We start from the raw sequence: 18,871 nt of genomic DNA on the forward strand, positions 1-18,871 counted from the left end.
TTATTTTTAGCTCTTCTGTGGTCTTCTGTAGGATGCATTTCAGTTCTGTTATTAAAACTATATCATTTTGAATAAAACTATTGCTATTTTGACTTTATCTTCTATATTATACCAAGATGATAACTTACTGGAGTTATAATAAACTTGAAGCAATATGTTTGATTAGAATGATTTCTTATAAATCGAAAATAGTTTGTTTTATATTAAATATTTGTTATTGCCGACTAATGTTTCAGGAAATGACCAGAAACACCCTTATTGTACACAACTGGACTACTCAAACTTTGTGCCTTGGGTCGGTAGTGCAACCAGGGTGGGCCCTAAGGTGCCAAAAAGTGAAGTGAAGAAAGGGTTGCCATTGAGGTGCAGAGATGAAAATGTTAATAAAGAAGAAGACAAAACAATTAATGAAGATAAAATCCTGCTACTTCTGGAATCAACACAGGTATCAATTTAAATGTGTTATAGACTTTTCAAAGTCAGAGACTTGACATGTTGGTATAAATGTTTTATCAAAATCATTGATCATGCTGTATGGTGTCATAATTTCCACGGTGTATGTTTTCATTTGTTTTTCCGATTTACTTACAAAGTAGGTAATACATATTGTAACAACTTTGTTTCAAGGGGTTCTTAAAAATGTATTGTTTCAAAGTTCATCTATGTGTCTGGCACAACGAAGTCTAGATTGCTTTATGGTTTTTGTAAAGAATGCAGGATAATTGTATCTCTTACATGATTTCCATAGCTATTTAAATTATTTTATTAAGCTGGTTTTAATCACAGGTTCAACTATGAGCTAATTAGTGCAATTGAGGGTCTAGCAGGTACAGCTCAGAAATGTTAAATGTAAAACTAGCCCCTTATGAAAAAATAAAAACATGAACTGCAATTAGAAGATGCAGTGGTGAGAATGAGGTTTAAAGTGTTAGTTAATAAAAAAAAATATTTATTTCAACAAAACAAAAGTTATTTTCCATTTTACCTGTTATTTGATGACCACTGTAAGTAATAGTCACCGGGTTTCGTCTACAATTGTAAATCTAATTGAACATCTACATCCATTAAAGACTTAGGGCCTGAGTTATACATTGGTGGCAAGGGTATTTCGTTTCAATGCAGACAGAGTTTCCTCCCTGTTAATATAGTGGTCCGCCCACCAAGTTTAATTGCTGTTAGACCATATGTTTGGCCAGGGCAAAGACTACTCTGTTTCTACCATAGGCAAAACTTCTCCAACTGACTTGTGCAGTGAGGGCCATTTGAGAACAGGCAACATGTCTGCCAGCACAATTTAGGTGGGCAGAAATGGAGTGACTTTTTTTACTGATGTTCATCGGCAGGTAAAACCAGGCGGTAAGGGAAAATAAAACCATTGTAATGCTTACCTCTGCCGTGGGAGAAGACTCACACATTATAAGGGGAGTGTTCGATTTTTTATTTTTAAAAATCAAATCCCACTTTAAATTTGAGCTTTGAAAAAAAAAATTAATACTGTTAGCTACAGGGCTGTGTCATTGCCAGATAGCCCTGTAGCAAACTGTAAAATGCATTGGCAGTAACCACCATGAGTATGCATCCTGCTAATGCCTCTATACATGACCAACTGCTTGGTAATCATGTGGGAATTAGGTTGTGTCCTCTCCACCATAGGGACAGAGTAATTTCTGTCTCCATGATGGATCCACGGGCTGTCCTCAGAGATATTACATACTTTCAGGTTATACTACTTTTTCTTAAGATGTTTGTTGCTAATAGGCTTTCAGGTTTATACAAGGAAGCTTAATTGACAAATGAAGAAATATTAGGGATTTCATGTTAAATGTACATGTAGTGTACCCTACTCTCAATTTTAATTCTGATTATTAATTTGGAAGAATTTTGTTGATCCTCTGCATTGTGCCTTTACCATATTACATGTGTGTGTTATATGAAGGGGAGCTATGAGAAAGAGTACATCTATGTATGCACTACTCTGCAAAGGTGCACAAGCAGATGTGGCTGCCAAAATATTTGTCTGCCTTGTTCTTCTTCTGACCTTGGTGCATTGGCAGTTCTTTAAATGACTTCACTTCTAAGCTAAATTTGCTTTTATCCAAACTGCATGTATGACGGCATAAAACTTTAAAAGCAATTTACAATTCAAGAAATACATCTTTGTTAATTGAACGATTCTTTTTGATTTTGTTCTATGTTGAACCAATGAAAATGTTGTGCATTTATAAATTACAATCTGAAGAGGATAAATGTAAGTGCATTGTGTTATAGGTAATATGTCTTTGGGACATATAAAAAAAGCAACCACATGTCTATGAACTTATAATATTTTAATTACAATTATCTGTTATATTATGGTAGTTGGAGTTGATTTTCATTATTATAATTAGTCTTAACACACAGTATTTTCATAGGCTACAAATGATGAACTGATTAATGCGTGCCAAAGTTTGGGTGTTTCTGGAATTGGATCACAATCAGATCTGATAAACAGGCTTCAAGAGCTTGTCCTCTATAAAGAAATTTACCCTAAGATGTTTACAAAACTACAGAAAACCGGAGGTATGACATAGAAATAAAATATTTAAGTTGCAATTATGTGATATAACCTCAGTATTATAAAACAATTGTGTTCGCATAGAATGATGGGAGAGTTGTGTGTTTTTTATTTCCATGGCATAAAGTTATATAATAATTAAATAACAGTCTGTGTTGGTGTGTTTCTGGAAATATTTATAACATATGCCAGTGTCAGCATTTTTTAATTTTAAATTTTACACTAATGCAATTGCTTTTGTTTTTTAATATGCACTTTTGGGAAACAATGTAATTACAATTGATAACTTTACATGTTTTTTTTTCGTATACCTTTATTCAATTTCAGTAGGGTCTAATATTCCCATTTAAATCAATCAATCAATCACATAATTTGTAAAGCGCACTACATACCCGGTAGGGTTTCAAGGCGCTGGGAGGGGGGAGGATGGGGTGCTGTTACTGGTCGAAGAGCCAGGTCTTGAGTTGTCTCCTGAAGGCAGCAGGTCTTCGGTTTGTCCAGGTCTTGGCGGCGCGATGGGAGAAGGACCTGCCTCCGGAAGTGGTTCTCCGGATGCGTGGGACCGTGGCCAGGGCGTGGTCAGCGGAGCGGAGGTTCCTGTTGGGTACGTAGAAGGAGAGTCGACTGTTGAGATAGGCTGGGCCGGTTTTGTGGAGTGCTTTGTGTGCGTGGATCAGGAGTTTGAAGGAGATTCTTTTGTCGACGGGGTGCCAGTGCAGGTTCCTCAGGTGGGGGGTGATGTGGTCGCGGCACGGGACATTGAGGATCAGGCATGTGCGGAGGCATTCTGGATTCTCTGTAGTCTGCTGATGAGCTTGGACGGGGCTCCGGCGTAGAGGGCGTTTCCATAGTCGAGTCTGCTGCTGACTCGGGCCTGGGTGACTGTTTTCCTCGTGCTGGTCATAATCCATCTGTAGATCTTGCGGGGCATGCGGAGGGTGTTGAAGCAGGTGGAGGAGACTGCGTTGACTTGTTTGGTCATGGAGAGTTTCTAGTCGAGGATAACGCCCAGGTTGCGTGCGTGGTCAGTGGGAGCCGGGGGACCCCTGTGAAGTGGGCCACCAAGAGTCGTCCCATGCGGAGGGGTTGGATCCGAGGATGAGGATTTCCGTCTTGTCTGTGTTCAGTTTGAGGCGGCTGTCCTCCATCCAGTTGGCGACGGCCTTCATTCCCTGGTGGAGGTTGGATTTGCCGGTGAGGGGGTCCTTTGTGAGGGAGAGGATCAGCTGAGTGTCGTCGGCATATGAGATTATGTTGAGGTCGTGCTGGCGGGCGATGCATGCTAGAGGTGCCATGTAGACGTTGAACAGTGTCGGGCTGAGGGAGGATCCTTGAGGGACGCCACAGATGATCTTGGAGGCCTCGTAACGGAACAGGGGAGGCGGACTCTCTGCGTTCTGCCGGATAGGAAGGAGGTTGTCCAGTCCAGGGTCTTGTTACGGATCCCTGCGTCATGGAGGCGCGTGCGTAGTGTGAGGTGGCAGACTGTGTCGAAGGCGGCAGAGAGGTCCAGGAGGATGAGGGCAACCGTCTCGCCGTTGTCCATCAGGGTCCTGATGTCGTCTGTGGCGGCGAAGAGGGTGGTCTCAGTGCTGTGGTTGCTGCGGAATCCTGATTGGGAGGGGTCCAGGATGTTGTTGTCTTCGAGGTGACGGGTGAGCTGGATGTTGACTATCTTCTCGATGACCTTTGCTGGGGACGGAAGCAGGGAGATGGGTCAGAAGTTCTTGAGGTCACTTGGATCCACCTTGTTTCTTCAGTAGGGCGTCGATCTCTGCATGTTTCCAGATCTCAGGGAAGGTGGCGGTCTTGAAGGACAGGTTGATGATTTTGTGCAGGTGGGGAGCGGTGGACTTGCTGGCTTTGTTGAAGATGTGGTGCGGGAGAGGGTCGGATGGGGAACCGGAGTGGATTTTTCACATGGTCTTGATTGTGTCCTCGATGCTTACGTTGGCCCAGGTTGTCAGGGTGTTTTTGGCGGTGGGGTGCGGTGGGTTCGGTGCGGTGTGGTAGGCAGGGGTCATCCGGGGTCTGAAGCTGTCATGGATGTCGGTGATTTTTTGGTGAAAGAAGGTGGCGAGGGAGTCGCACAGGGCTTGCGACGGTGGGATGTCGTTGGAGCTGGGGTTGGAGAGTTTAAAAAACATCAATGTTAATTTCTGACATTATATAAGTACTTACAACTGATAGATTTCGGTCACTAAATGTATAAAAAAAGTGACAACATCATCATATACATATAATACATATGAGTTTCAAAAATATTTTTGCAATAATGCAAATAAGTAATCATTTATATGTATGAAAAGCTAAAAATGTGTTAATTCAAACTCTTTGAACAAATCTAAATCCACAATCCATAACAGCTTCTTCAAGATCAATCGGTGAAAAGACATCAATATTTCATTGATTCTCATATGGAAACAGTGTGAGTTGGTCATGCTACACATTCCTATCATAAACTCCAGTCATGACTTGACATCTGGCAAGTTTAATCGAATAAGCAGCGCACATTTTTTCCAGCTAAATATTAGTAACACAAGGACCGATTCACCAGCATAGTGGCGTATGTCTGATTTTTAAGTAAGTGTATATATATATATATATATATAGATAAATCCGCAAGGGCCAACAATTCACACATTCAAGCATGTCAGCGCTTGAAGGCTTGCACATGAAAGGCATTTTTGTTATAATTCACCCTTGAGTGCACTCGTTTTGTTTGAACGTGAATTGTTCACCCCTGTGGATTACTGTGTAGCGGTTCACCACCGCTGGAGACTGCACCCGGCAAAGTTTGAGGATATATATAGATATAACCACAAAATAGTTTGTTTTTTGCACCTACAACTGCATGTTGTGGAGACGCCTTATGAAATTCCTCTTTCGCACATCCATAAATGTGTGTTAGCCCCTGCTGTGAATTGTTGTGGTGCTTGGTGCCGGCGTTTCACCCATCAATGGAGTGGGATGCGAGGAAGAATGTACATAATTTTGCTGGGATTCTGCTCATACACAGAAATATGCACAGGAAACCAGGACCTCTGTGAAGCCGACTAGCATCAGTGTCTCATTCATTCTCCGTACTACAGCGAAGCTACCAATGATTAGACAACCCAGAACAAGTGAGTTAGGGTACTCTCAGGAATGGTGGGAATCAAGAACACTCTTTCATTTTTATTCTCATAACAGTCCACAACATGAGTAATCAGAGAGATGCAAAAGTTTAAAATGTTTAGTTTTACCTACGTGCTCTAAGATGCTGTGTTTTGGCTAACACAAGCAGGAAAATTATTAGAAAGAAACCGACGGACACCGGGCTGCTCCTTCCTCCCGCCGCCGCAGCTCTTCTCATCGCGGCTGCTGTGAGGAGGACACGGACCACAACCCCCAGGCTCCCTTGCGGCCGGAAAGCCGCCAACGACGTCTGCGCGCACTGAGGCGCATTTAATCCCCGCACTTCCCCGGCAGAGTGGGAGCTCCTTGCGGACTTACTGTGGGGCAGAGTTTGGCGTGGTGCAGGCTGCTGGTTCCTGCGACGGACACCGGGCTGCTCCTTCCTCCCGCCGCCGCAGCTCTTCTCATCGCGGCTGCTGTGAGGAGGACACGGACCACAACCCCCAGGCTCCCTTGCGGCCGGAAAGCCGCCAACGACGTCTGCGCGCACTGAGGCGCATTTAATCCCCGCACTTCCCCCGCGTCGCGGGACCGCGCGCGGGCTAAGCCCGGGCAAAGGGCGGGCCCTCTGTGGCCCTCAGAGGCCTGAGGAGACTGGACTGGGCCAGGGACGCTGGTTCTGTATATAGGAGTCGCACGAAGCAGTGGGGGTGATATTGAGTTATCTGCTAGCCGTAGCCAATGTTTTTAAAATTTTAAATTTATGTGAAATATTAACGGATTGAACGTTATATCAATTCAGTAAGCTTTTGACGGGGGTGTGACGATTTATAATTTACAATATGTCTAGATCTAAACCCTCTATGGGGCCACGTACAATGGATAATGACTTGGTCCAGAAGGTCAGTAAGATTAACTCGGAAAGACGACAGTCGCTGGGGAAAAGTAGTACTCCGCATCTAGAGAGCCCTGTAAGAGGTCTATCAACCCCTAGTACGGAGGGTGCGAACAATCACTCCGACACTAGTATCTCGGGAGTGGTAGAGTCAACAGAGAGGGGACATCTCTAGACCGCACAAACTACCCCCAATGAGTTAATAATAGATGACTGTCCTGATACGGTGGAGCAATGTTTATCTTCCCCAAAAGTACGGGCAGTTAGAATATGTAGGAAACTTCCGATTAAAAAGAGGACACTGCGTAATGGGCAGAAACCAGCTGACTCATCAGATAAAGACACGGAAAATATTGTCCTGAGGAAAATTAATAAGGGGGGACTGAGGATAGTATTGTTACTAACATTGAGGAGATTATTGGTATCAAGATTAGGGATATTATAGACCCACTGGTTTTAAAAATAGAGGAGTTAACAAAAGAAGTTGTCAGATTGGGTGGTTTGCTAAGTAAGGCCTTAGACAAACAAGGAGAGGTGTCTGTTGCTACTACTGTTACAACTGCTGTAACTGACACCACTAACAACCAAGATAAGAGCCAAGCACAGGGAGACACTGCTAAGAAAGCCACAGGGAATAAAGGGAATGATAGTGCTATCTTGGTAACACCCCAAATGAGCACGCGTTCAATTAGCAATACTCTGCCTGCTATAGATAACATAAATGGGTGGAAGGAAAATAACGTTAAGGGCGCTGTTAATCTCCCACCGGAGTGTGCTCCTTATGTGGTGGTACTTACTAATGTGCCACCACTAGATAACAGGGGTTTTCAAGAAACCCATGATTCTCTAAAAAACAAATGCCTGTCGTGGCTAAATAGACAATGTGGTTTCCCATTGAATTTTTCTGATAATATTCTGACAACCAGGAGAGCCAACTGGATTGGGAGCGATAGGAAAAGATTAAAGGGGGACTGTGTAATTATTAACTTTAAATACCCACAGCATGTTACTACAGTCCTCCTAAGAGCGGCATCCCTCCCATTCTCAGATGGCAATGTATGTGCCCGAGCACTAGGATACTTTTATAATCACCTTAATGATAATCGGAGGGACAATACTAGAAGTTCTACTTATCCGCTCACTTGCAAACCCCATATTGATATTCCTACACAGAATAGATTTCTTGCACTTAGTACTCTGGACTCTAACGATTGACGCACAAAAGAGACGGGGATATGTACAGGAAGGAAAGAGGGTCCCAATTTGGAGGACTGTAGAGAGGATTGTATATCTGTAATATCTGTAATAACAACCTTGGTCCCTGGATTTGTGTCTAATCAGAATGAGGCTGAGATCACACAAGAGGGTAGTATGAATACAGGTGAACTGGGTCAAACTTATGAGGCTGGCAAAACGGAGGGAAACGCCCAAGGTCCCACTAGTGGGATTACCACCAGAACAGGTATATGCTCCAGGTTGGTGTGCTGGAACGTAGCTGGTCTGAAATCCAAAAGCAGAGACCCGGGTTGGAATTCCTTCATTAATAGGTATGATATCCTATGTTTTCAGGAAACCTGGTGCAAAGATAACATTGATTTTGAGGGGTTTGTTTCATATAACCTACCAGCATATGGAGAGGGACCGGGAAGAGCTAAGGGGGGTTTACTCACCCTTGTATCGGTCCACCGCCAGATGATGGTGATAAAGTATGTGCCGGTAGGTGATCTAATACAGATGATTTGGATCCGAGAAGGCAAAAGCCGTAACATCCTTCTGATCAATTATTATAACAACATTTTTGATAGCACCAGGGGCAGAATCGTAACCGAATTGGCCAATGCTATTGAGGACCTAAGTTTGAACTTTATCATAACAACTTGTTGTTATGATAAAGTTCAGTCTTTATTGTATTTTAAGTTTTTTTGTTTTCTTTCTTGTTTTCACATTTACAGGAAGAAAGGAAGGGACCCACCGTTTTAGATGGTCACTGTATGGGCACCCTACCCCTTTCTTCCACCGGGCTCGGAACTACATGTGAAACAAGATAAGAGAACAATTTTAATCTTATTTCGAGTTTGAATATGCGAAAAAAAGTCTGATCATTTTGCACTTTTGTCACTTTCTTAAGGATTAGGTGATTAATTTATGGTAACCTTTATTACTTTTGGACTTTTATCTAGTAGGGTGTGCACTTGTCTTTTAGTCCTGCTATTGTCTAACAGATATAAATTAGGCCTTCTTTTGAAAAACAAAATGTATATAGAGAGTTTAATGAAATATAGTATAGGGAATTATTCTGTTACTGAATGTATTTTATGGAGTAATTATAGTTAAAATATTGAATGAAGCAAACGCCACTAGTGCGACATGTATTCTTTACTATTTACAATGAATTTTCAAACAGAATATACCCTTCATAATGAAAATATAAAAATATATTTTTCATATATATATATTTTTTTCATTTTCTCTTGTGCCACTAGTGCGAAATAGAAATAGTGATGATGCATTTTAAAAGTCAAAATCGTTTTTTTGCAAGAAACACTGCATTTAGTACGATATTTATCGAATTACAAATGCTATATAGGTGTGTGCTTACTATTATAAGATGGCCGACACTTGTCAATGATAGGACATAGCATGAATGAAATGTAGTCCTTTTTTGGTTTTGCATATATATTTAAACACGTCTTTATTTGCTTGTATTTTGTGTGAACAAGACATTCATTTGTCGAAACGCGTAGCAAATAATAAATTGGCTTCCTGTTAAGCATTAGACTTCGAGAGTGCGTGTTACTTTTTGAAGAAGGATAAAGATTATTCACCGGTGAGGGCATACCGGCAAACGCACCACCTGACTTCGGGCTCAATCCCGGAATGACCCATTCGGAAGATTGCATATGTATATATATATATATATATATATCATTTTAAATTATACCTCTGGCAATATGTAAAGGTCAAATATGTATGATGAATACATTTGGCAGATGTACATCTATGTATGCATTAATTTCTTTCAAAAAGTAAATGTTATTTTTAATAAAAAATTCAACATTTGGAGATAGATGATGAGCCTCATTTACAAGGCTCTTACGATGCTGGCACAGTGTGGTGGACAATACTACTTTGCCAAGCAAATTCACGATGCGTGGTTTTTCCTTAACTTGTAAATATGTTCTTCTTTCACGCATAACTCTGCGCGATGGGCCGTACCATGTTTGTTGCAGTGGATTTGCCTATCCATGAATTCAAAGGCATTTCCAGATTTACAAGGTTTCATAAACCTCGGGATGCGTCAGTTTTTATATGCCGCTCCACAGGAGGCAAAGGAGTTCCCCAGCGAGGAGAATACCTTTGTTTCTCCTCATTTTGTCCTGTTTCAGTAACAACAGGAATTATCCCTGTGACACAGGCACCCTTGCACCATGGCGCAAGGGTGCCTGCATTGGTGCACGACAACCAATTGTGCACTAGTGCTGGTAAAAGCTCACAGATGCATTCTATTTATGTAAATATGATGCATCCATGTGCTTTTAAATGTTGCAACAAAATGGTTTGCAGGGCTTGGTCATTTTGTTGTAATTTTGGCCCGGTTTTTCAATCAGGAAAAAAGTTTATAATGTATGACCTTTAATTTGTAGTGTCTTTGCACTCGTTGCTAACAAAGATATTACCTTTTTCCTGCTCTGCAAACTACTACATGACTTTCAAATCATTCTACTATTTGAAAGTCCCCTACCTTCCACAATGAGGAAATTTATATAACACATATATTTAAACCATGCTTGCGACATTTTCCATATTAATACATTTATGTGAGTGTTTATTAACATTGTCTGAACAATGAAAATGATTCTACACTTGCAAATAAATCCGTTTGCTCAACCTAAAGCAAGGATTTTTTGGGTGGCATGATAATGTAAGTCAGGCTATTGTTCGTAGGTTCAGATTGTGTAAATCTTCACCTAATAGAATACAAAATGAAGCAACACATTTGCTGTGATCTTCTTGCTCAAATAAGTGTTATTCTAGATGATGTTAGGCAGGTCTAACATCTTTAAGTTAATCCATGACCATTAAAATACAAATTGTACTTCATTCTATAGAAATGTATAAATGACGGTTGCATCTTAGCACAATGCTTGAATGCTCCAGTTATAATGTGTGTTTGTTCAATATTCATTAGAAAGCCACGTTTTGTTAGTTTAAAACAATCCCCATCATAAAAGTATATAATACTCATTCATAGAACTATTAATTGTTGTATATGTTGTTAAAATCTTATCACATAAAATTCGGAGCAGCCCCAAATGTGTTGTGTTTTCTTAATGCTGAAACAGTAATGAAGAAACACAAATTGTGTAATATGTGCTTCTTATTTTTCAGGAGGTGTTCTACACATGGGCTGCACACATTCCGTCATTTATTACAGTTCGCCACTGTGGTGGCAAGAATCTGCACGTGATCATGCAGATGGGCTGCTAAGTTTTTTATACCCACCATCAATCTATATATCTGATATTGCTGGTCAGGTTGCTAGACACACCAACAACCGAACAGAGCAACAATTCTTTCAACCCTATGATGGAAGACTATGTGGAGCAACTGAGGAGAATATCCAGAAAGCCACAGAGAAAACCCTGAAGATTGAAATTCCTTGGCTAAAAAATGTATTATCTAATGATCCAATGGAATCCATGAAAATGTCTGAGACAGAATTTTATCAGAGACAGCATCCCATATCTGGCACACACGAACGATTGTCTTTGTATGATCGATTTCACGAAAAGAACCAGAAACGAGCAGAAGAAAAATTAAGGAGCATTGCTTTAACTCCAGACTTGCTTGGATACATAAACACTGCTGAGGCTGAGCAAGTGAATCGTGCTCTTGCTTCGAACCGTTACTTTGTCTGCGATATGAAAGAGTTGCATTTCTTATTTTCAGTTCGTCTTCTATTTCATTTCAACAATGAAAAAATTAACAAAACATTTGAAAAGCAAATGAAGAAAATTACATCAGCCAATTTCACTTTACTTTCTGATGGAAGGATTGCACTTGAAGGAGCAGGTAAGATTTATAATAAAATTCTATTTTTACATGACTTTATATTAATAAAACTATAAAAAATTACGTATGTAGTGTAATTCAACAGTCCCACATTACAATACTCATTAATGCGATTAACAATTCATACACTTGCTTTTTATTTACTTGAGAAGGTGTATTACTTTATAACATATATTTATAAAAACTACTTTTATTTGGTAGATGAAAAGGAGAACCACAGAAAGAAATCCATGAAGCTCATTAAAACTGAACTAAAGCAAGAGCTAACACACAAAGAAACACTGAAAGAGAATATGATTTACAGGTTTTCTGTTGGACATTTTCTGATCAATTCAAGTGATGAGGTGAATAGAAAAAGGAAGGTAGTATTTAAAAATGATTATGTTTGATACTCTGCCGCAGGTATGATTGACTAATATTGATGAATTCTGGAATGATGCATTTCTTTAAAAAAAAAACAATGCTTATGATATAATCGAAAACCGCTTTTTGTAAATATGTTTCTATAAGAAAAATGATTATTAGTTGAAGTGGATGACTACTCACCTTATGATTAATCAGGGTATAACTCCCACTGTTATTAAAGTTACCAAATCTAAATCCCTTAATATTTATGACACTGAATAGACAAGCTTAACTTGGAGCAATGTGTGAAGCATGTATCTGCACCAAAAGAGTACTACATTAAAAAGAAAACACAATAAAAATCAGATTCAGAAAGTACATTTTAATAAATACAATTACACTAAAACTTTAGAAGTTTATTTTTGGCAGCCTTTAGACATGAATCTTTACATTCCTTGTAAAATTTGGCTAACAAAAACACTACTTGTCAATGTGGAACAACTGGTAGTGGAACACTGAGACCTACTCATGATTTCAGGCTGCCCAAGATAGTGGACAGTGGGATACAGAAACCAAGTTCCACATGCAAAGAGGTTTAATCTTGGGTCCTAGTCTCAAGAATGGAAGTCAAAATATTTCATCAGGGCAAGACAACAGTCTATATCCAAAAAGGTTTCCACTATACAGGATAGCCATTACACTAGATCTGCATGATGCCATTGGTTTATTCATGAAAATCTCAGAGTGGAAAAATATCATTTTGCACCCAGAGAACTTTTCTAATTGGCAAATGCGTTTGCACCTTCACAAAATCAACATTTCTGAACTGGTGCTCGTGCCTTTATTCAGAGCTCAGAATCCTTCAGGTGGTAAGGCTGTGGACTGTGTCTAATGATGGCTCCAAGATGGCTCCAAGAAATTGGTCTCTGCTTTATAAAGCTGAATCACATTTGATTTTGGTGAAAAGTTTTGAGCAAAAGAAGTTTGTTTCTTCAGCCCAACAGCAACACAACCTTGACGGATTAGCTTGGCAGTTTTGTCCTGGCCCTCTAGAGTTCTTTCAGTCTAAATCATTGCTAAATCCCAGGTTTTTATTTATGCAGTAGAAGTCTATTGATTCACCGCCAAGGCTTCCAGGACATCAGGTAAATCAATTGGGGTGCAAGAATCAATCCATCAGAGGCCACCAGCAGGGTCTAGATCATCTATGTATCTCAAAAAGCTGTAGGTAAAAGTTGATTTTATAAAAAGACAGGCTGTACTGTCTAGTAACAGGATGTGGGTAAATACTCTATACCTTTCATCAGAGAATAGTGGGCATAGTGAATATATCCTAAAGAAAGGCACCAAGTTACAAAACAATAGTTAGTCTGTAAAGAGTGAAGATGTTTGTCTGATCTGTCATTGCCCTAATAAAACTCCCAATATCATTCATTACAAAAAAAATCCATGCAAGGAGATAGTCGAGTCAATGTTAAATTTCATACAGGGTGTAATTACCAAGAGTGTGTTCAAGCCCAAAAGAAGTTTCTGACCCCCCAAAGTTCAATAAACCACATGTGTAGATGTTTCTCAAAAAAATCCAACGTGGAGCATGCACTGTTTTAATGGAACATGGACATCATGTCAGTATCAAAGAACCAATCAATATTAGTTGAAATATGTCAAGAGAAGCACATCAATCTATCAATTTTATCCCTACATATAATAATTACTAACCACTTTGTCAGAGCACTCAACTAATGTAATGTGTCCGTTCATGGTGACGTGTTCATAAGGATCATATCAGTGTAACAACTTGCACCATAGATGTACTACTTATTAACCAACAATGGCAAAAGCAAACAGCAGTCAATACAGTACCACTTCATCAACCATTATCAACGTGTTGCACTGTAGGAGAGTCAGATAACAAAAATATGTTAGCCCTTATTCTAAAATATTTACAAGACATACACCAAACCACAATCTAACTACAAAGAAATGACTTGCGTCTTTTAAAATGGTTTGGCATGGTAGCACAGAGACCCTCAACCTGTCATGAAAGTAAAGACAGGCAGGAATAAACTATTTTAGATAGTTGCTGAAATCCATAACTTATAAACTGTCTAGCCCTACTTATGACTAAAAGGTCACCATCTTGGGGTGTAGTGATCACCTCTAAGGAAAATAGGAATATCGGTTAACTTATATTGTTGTCAGTCTTGGTGTAGAAACAGCTGACAATTATAAAACATAAGACGTAGTGCAAATGTTCATGTGTATAAAACCGTAATTCAAGTCCCCAGCACACGTTGAAATCTGACAATGCAATAAATAACAGCAGTAGCTATTGTAAGTCACAATAGCTATATATTCAGAAATCAAAGTTGTTTCCTTGATCTTTTATTCCTTCTCATGAATTCTTCAAACTCTGATCTTTAAACCAACACGTATTTTGTCGCCTCAGTAATATGTACATGCACATTTTTCAAGGCTTTGCAGTTTTCTGTTTTATGTATTTGAAGTGTGGTGATAACTCCATCACACGCTGTCCTTCGGCGTGTGTTAAGCAGAAACGATGCGCTTCTTAAACTCGCTCTTCAATATTGGAGTTAGGTCACGTCTCAGTATTGCTGTAAATGTCCCGAGTCCACATGCCGAGTTCTCGTGTATGAGTTTGAATTACGTTCTATTGTACCTTAGGCCACAGGATTTGGCGAGGCCGGTGGTTCTCTCCACCCTACAGCACCGTACTAATTGAGACTATTCAATCAATATTTACTGGATATACCCTCTCCGGCACCAAAAATGTTGTTATTCAGGCATAAAGCGATCATTTCAATTAACATGGTGTTGTGTTGATGATATTCGATATTTCTTTTGCCTAAGAAGTATTGGCACGCCTGGAGTCCAATTGAATGTTCAATATTGGAATATAGTGAAACAACGTCCATTGTTATTAATTTAAAGGTGGATTGCCATGTTATTCCTTCCAATTTTTGTAATAGATCCGTGGTGTCACGTAAGTAAGAACTGAGGTCTTTTACGAGTGGTGTCAAGAAGTGATCTATATAGTTTGAAATTGGCTCAAGAAGAGATCCATTTGTGGAGACTATTGGTCTGCCCGGTGGGTTGGTTTTATTTTTAAGTATTTTGGGTAAATAATAGAAGGTGGCCATTGTTGGAAAATCACATACCAGATATTTATGTTCTTCCGTGTTGATTAGGCCTTTTGCCAACCATTTTTGTAAATGTGATTTCAAATTGTCTGCAATTTCTTGTGTGGGATCTTTTGTTAATAGTTTATAATATTGTTTGTCCATTAATTGGCGGTTTGCCTCAATTACATAATCCCTTTTGTCCAGGACTATGATGTTCCTACCTTTGTCTGCTGGTTTAATTTCAATATTGGTGTCCAATTGCAGATTTTTTTATTGCTTGTTTTTCTTTTATGGGTAAATCGTGTTTTACCTGGCTGTGTTTTATTTTGTAAAGATCTTCTATTACAGCTTCGTGAAATAAATCAACTTTGTTGCCCGATGGTAGGGTTGGATAGAATTTTGATTTTGTCTTGAGTCCGCTTTCACCAGCTCCTGATAGTGGTTGTGATTTTTGTAAATCTCGCATGATTTCTGTTTCTTGTGATGGTGTTTCAACTCCCATTGTTAATAAAGTTGTTATGCCTTGAATGTCTTCAGCTTGAAGTACATTCGTCGAGGATGTTTTTGCCTCCATTTGAGTTTTTGATTTTATTTTCTCTGCATGTATTTTAGCCAACTTTATTTTCCTGGTGTACTTGTACAAATCAATCCTGGTTTGTGCTAAATCTAGATGAGCGGTTGGACAGAAATGAAGACCTTTTTTTAGGACACTTTCTTCAATGTCTGTTAGAGTTTTACCTGACAGATTCATTATATTAAGTTCTTGTGAAGCTATGGATGTTATTTCTTTTGTTGTCTCAGTCGATCCTTGGTCCAAATGTCCGTTCTTGCTTCCTCCCCTGCCCCTCTGGCCTCTTCTTGTCTTCTTGGCTTCCTCTCATACTTCTTGTTCCTCTTCCCCGGCCTCTGTTTATCCCACCTCTTTGATTATTTTTTTGATGCTGTTGTTCTAATGCCATCCGCATTTCCATGAAAAAATCGGTCTTTTTCTCATTTCTGATGTGGCTGGTGTTGTGTTTTCATTGTCACTTACATCAGTGCTGGTGAGGGAGTCATAGCTCGAGAATTCTCTACTGGTCATTTCTAATCGTGCTTTACTTTTCCGTATTTCATATTTTCTGCCAAATGTGAAAATGCGACCTTCTTCAAAGTCAAATTTATCCCTTTGGAATTTCTGTTGTTTGCGTTGTTTAACTCTGTCCTCATGCTTTTTAAGATTCTTGAGGATATCACTTTTCAATTTGGCCATATCTTCTGGTAAAGTCATTTTTTCGATTTCCTCTTCTTTTCCTTTTAATTCTTCCCTAATTTCTTTGAGGGCCTTTTCTATGTGCTTTATTAGAATCCGTATTAGCCCCATGGATGACTCTAGTAGATGTTCTCCCCACTCCTGAAGTAATATATATATATATATATATATGTATATATATATATATGTGTATATATATATTTGTATATATATATATATATATATATATATATATAACAGTACGCCTTCAAGCTTAGAGAGTATTGCATTAATCATGGAAAAAAACAAAGTAATGATCTCTGGGTAGTTCCCGAGTTTAGGTGGAGAACAGCTCCTAAATAGAGCACCCTGAAACACCTGTGACACTCTGAATGGGCTCACCTCAATGTCTGTTTTTCTAGCAAGGGCTTTAGGCATGGGATTAGCACAGTACCACCCACAATGAGCTAAGAGTGTCCCTGATGTAGCGGTGTACTCAATGTAGGAGCTGCTCTCTACCTAAACCTGGGACTACACTGAGTCTCTTGGTTCATTTTTTGCTTCATTTAGTTTGTGTACTGTGCTGACTTATACCGGGTGCTCCCTTGTGTCTGGCCAGAGATATACCTCTATGAAAAGATTGATAGAACAGCTAAACACATCAGGGGTTGCCTTTACTAAATCCATGTTGGCTTGGATGGAATGTTATCAGCCCAAAGTTGTAATACTGTGCCTGGAGTAGTAACAGCTTTTGTAATTTTTAACACCAGCATGAATGGCACTGGTTAATCCTATGCTTAAAGAGTTTGCTGTAAATATATATATATATATATATATATATATATATATATATATATATATATATATATATATATATATATATATATATGTTAACGAAAAACATCGATAAAGGCCGTTGCCGAAACGCGTCTGTTTATATGCTGGTGGTCCGTGACATGAAATAAATTCACGGAACCTGCCCCCCGTGAGTTCTGTCTTCTTTGTGGATCTCCCCGGATTTGGAGGAGAGTAGGAGTGTTAATTGTTATGCAGACGCACCTCCGCATTCAAGAAGCACCCGTCTGTGAGTGCACCAAGCAGGTGTACTTGGAGCGTAAATATATATATATATATTTTTTATATATATATATATATATATATACATATATATATATATATACATATATATATATATATATATATATATATATATATATATATATATATATATATATATATATATATATATATATATATATATATATATATATATATTATCCTGTATTTATCAGCGAAAACTAATCTGGCACAGACTCCAAGTTGCAAGTTGGTAAGTGCATTTATTTTGCTGTTACATGTCCCTGACGCATTTTGGGCACCAATAGTGACCTTGATTACATGATATCAATATGTAGATGTTTCCATATTGGTACGTCTACACACCCCTCACATATGTATGTATGCATGTATCTTAACATTTATATGATTATGTTTCTGTATATTTGAGCATATATTTATTAGAATAAAACATGTTTTAAATACCCACTTCAATAAAAATGTGATAGTATAACTATCATTATCCATACCAGTTAGAAAAGCAACCTAAAATATAATATTTAACTATTACATTTTATTCTGCAAAAGGAATTTCTGAAGACAATTTTAAATGATGATGGTGATGAAGAAAAAACATTAGCCCTAGCAGGAAACAACCCAATAAATGTAAAGGGCTTGAGGAGCCTTTGTCCAATTCACATTCAAACGAACCACTGCCAGAAGACTCAAGATGGATCAGAAAACTGGCTCACTGATGATGTAAGAACATTTTTAAACTATTGTACAAAGCACTGTGCTACTTACGTATAAACTTAAACATTATGAGATTAAATGCTATTATTTTAATGGAAATATCTTTACTTTCTAGGTGCTTAATGCACGGATTTATCAAATAGTTTCAGAGCAAAGAGATGTAAGTGCATTTCATCAATTTTTTTCACTATAGTTATGTCCAACTTTAAAAAAACCTAATGAACATATATGGGATAACATTAACGCTGCCGTACATTATAAGAATATTACAAGTCACCAAGATGTCCCATAACCATATAGAGGAACAATTACAAAGGCCAAGTTCCTTTATAAAGTTATGGAACTCCGAGGTGACTTGCAAAATACTTATCAGGTATACAAGGGGGTACATTTTCACATAAAATACATTGTCCCACCATCACCTTTCCCAAAAACCACTTAAAACATTGTTGCATAGTCTTGAGCGAGCATGTTTGCAAAGATGAAGAATAGAAATTAAACTTGTAGTGCAAAATTAAACATATAAAAAAGCTGTTTGATATTTTTTTTAAACAGATATTATCAGCCGTGCAATACGTAGCCTTTCTCTTTCTAATCAGTGCAAAAAATATTCTGTCTGCTTGTCACTGTAAGCTTTAAAAAAAAATTACAGATGAAACAAAAGCAATGGTCCTTTTCCTGCTTTAAACAGCTGCTTTAATAATGCT

General features: G+C 38.7%; 1 long non-coding RNA gene across 1 annotated transcript; it reads left to right on the plus strand.

Moving 5' to 3' along the window:
• The first annotated feature begins 236 nt into the window (after positions 1-236).
• LOC146871695 (uncharacterized) lies at positions 237-11,984 on the plus strand. The gene is made up of 3 exons (XR_014959592.1): positions 237-445; positions 10,956-11,639; positions 11,841-11,984. It is a non-coding gene; the product is annotated as an uncharacterized LOC146871695 (long non-coding RNA).
• The last annotated feature ends 6,887 nt before the right edge of the window (positions 11,985-18,871 follow it).

This window comes from Triturus cristatus, chromosome 1_1, assembly GCF_964204655.1.
Source record: "Triturus cristatus chromosome 1_1, aTriCri1.1, whole genome shotgun sequence".
In the NCBI taxonomy this organism is placed as follows: Eukaryota; Metazoa; Chordata; class Amphibia; order Caudata; family Salamandridae; genus Triturus; species Triturus cristatus.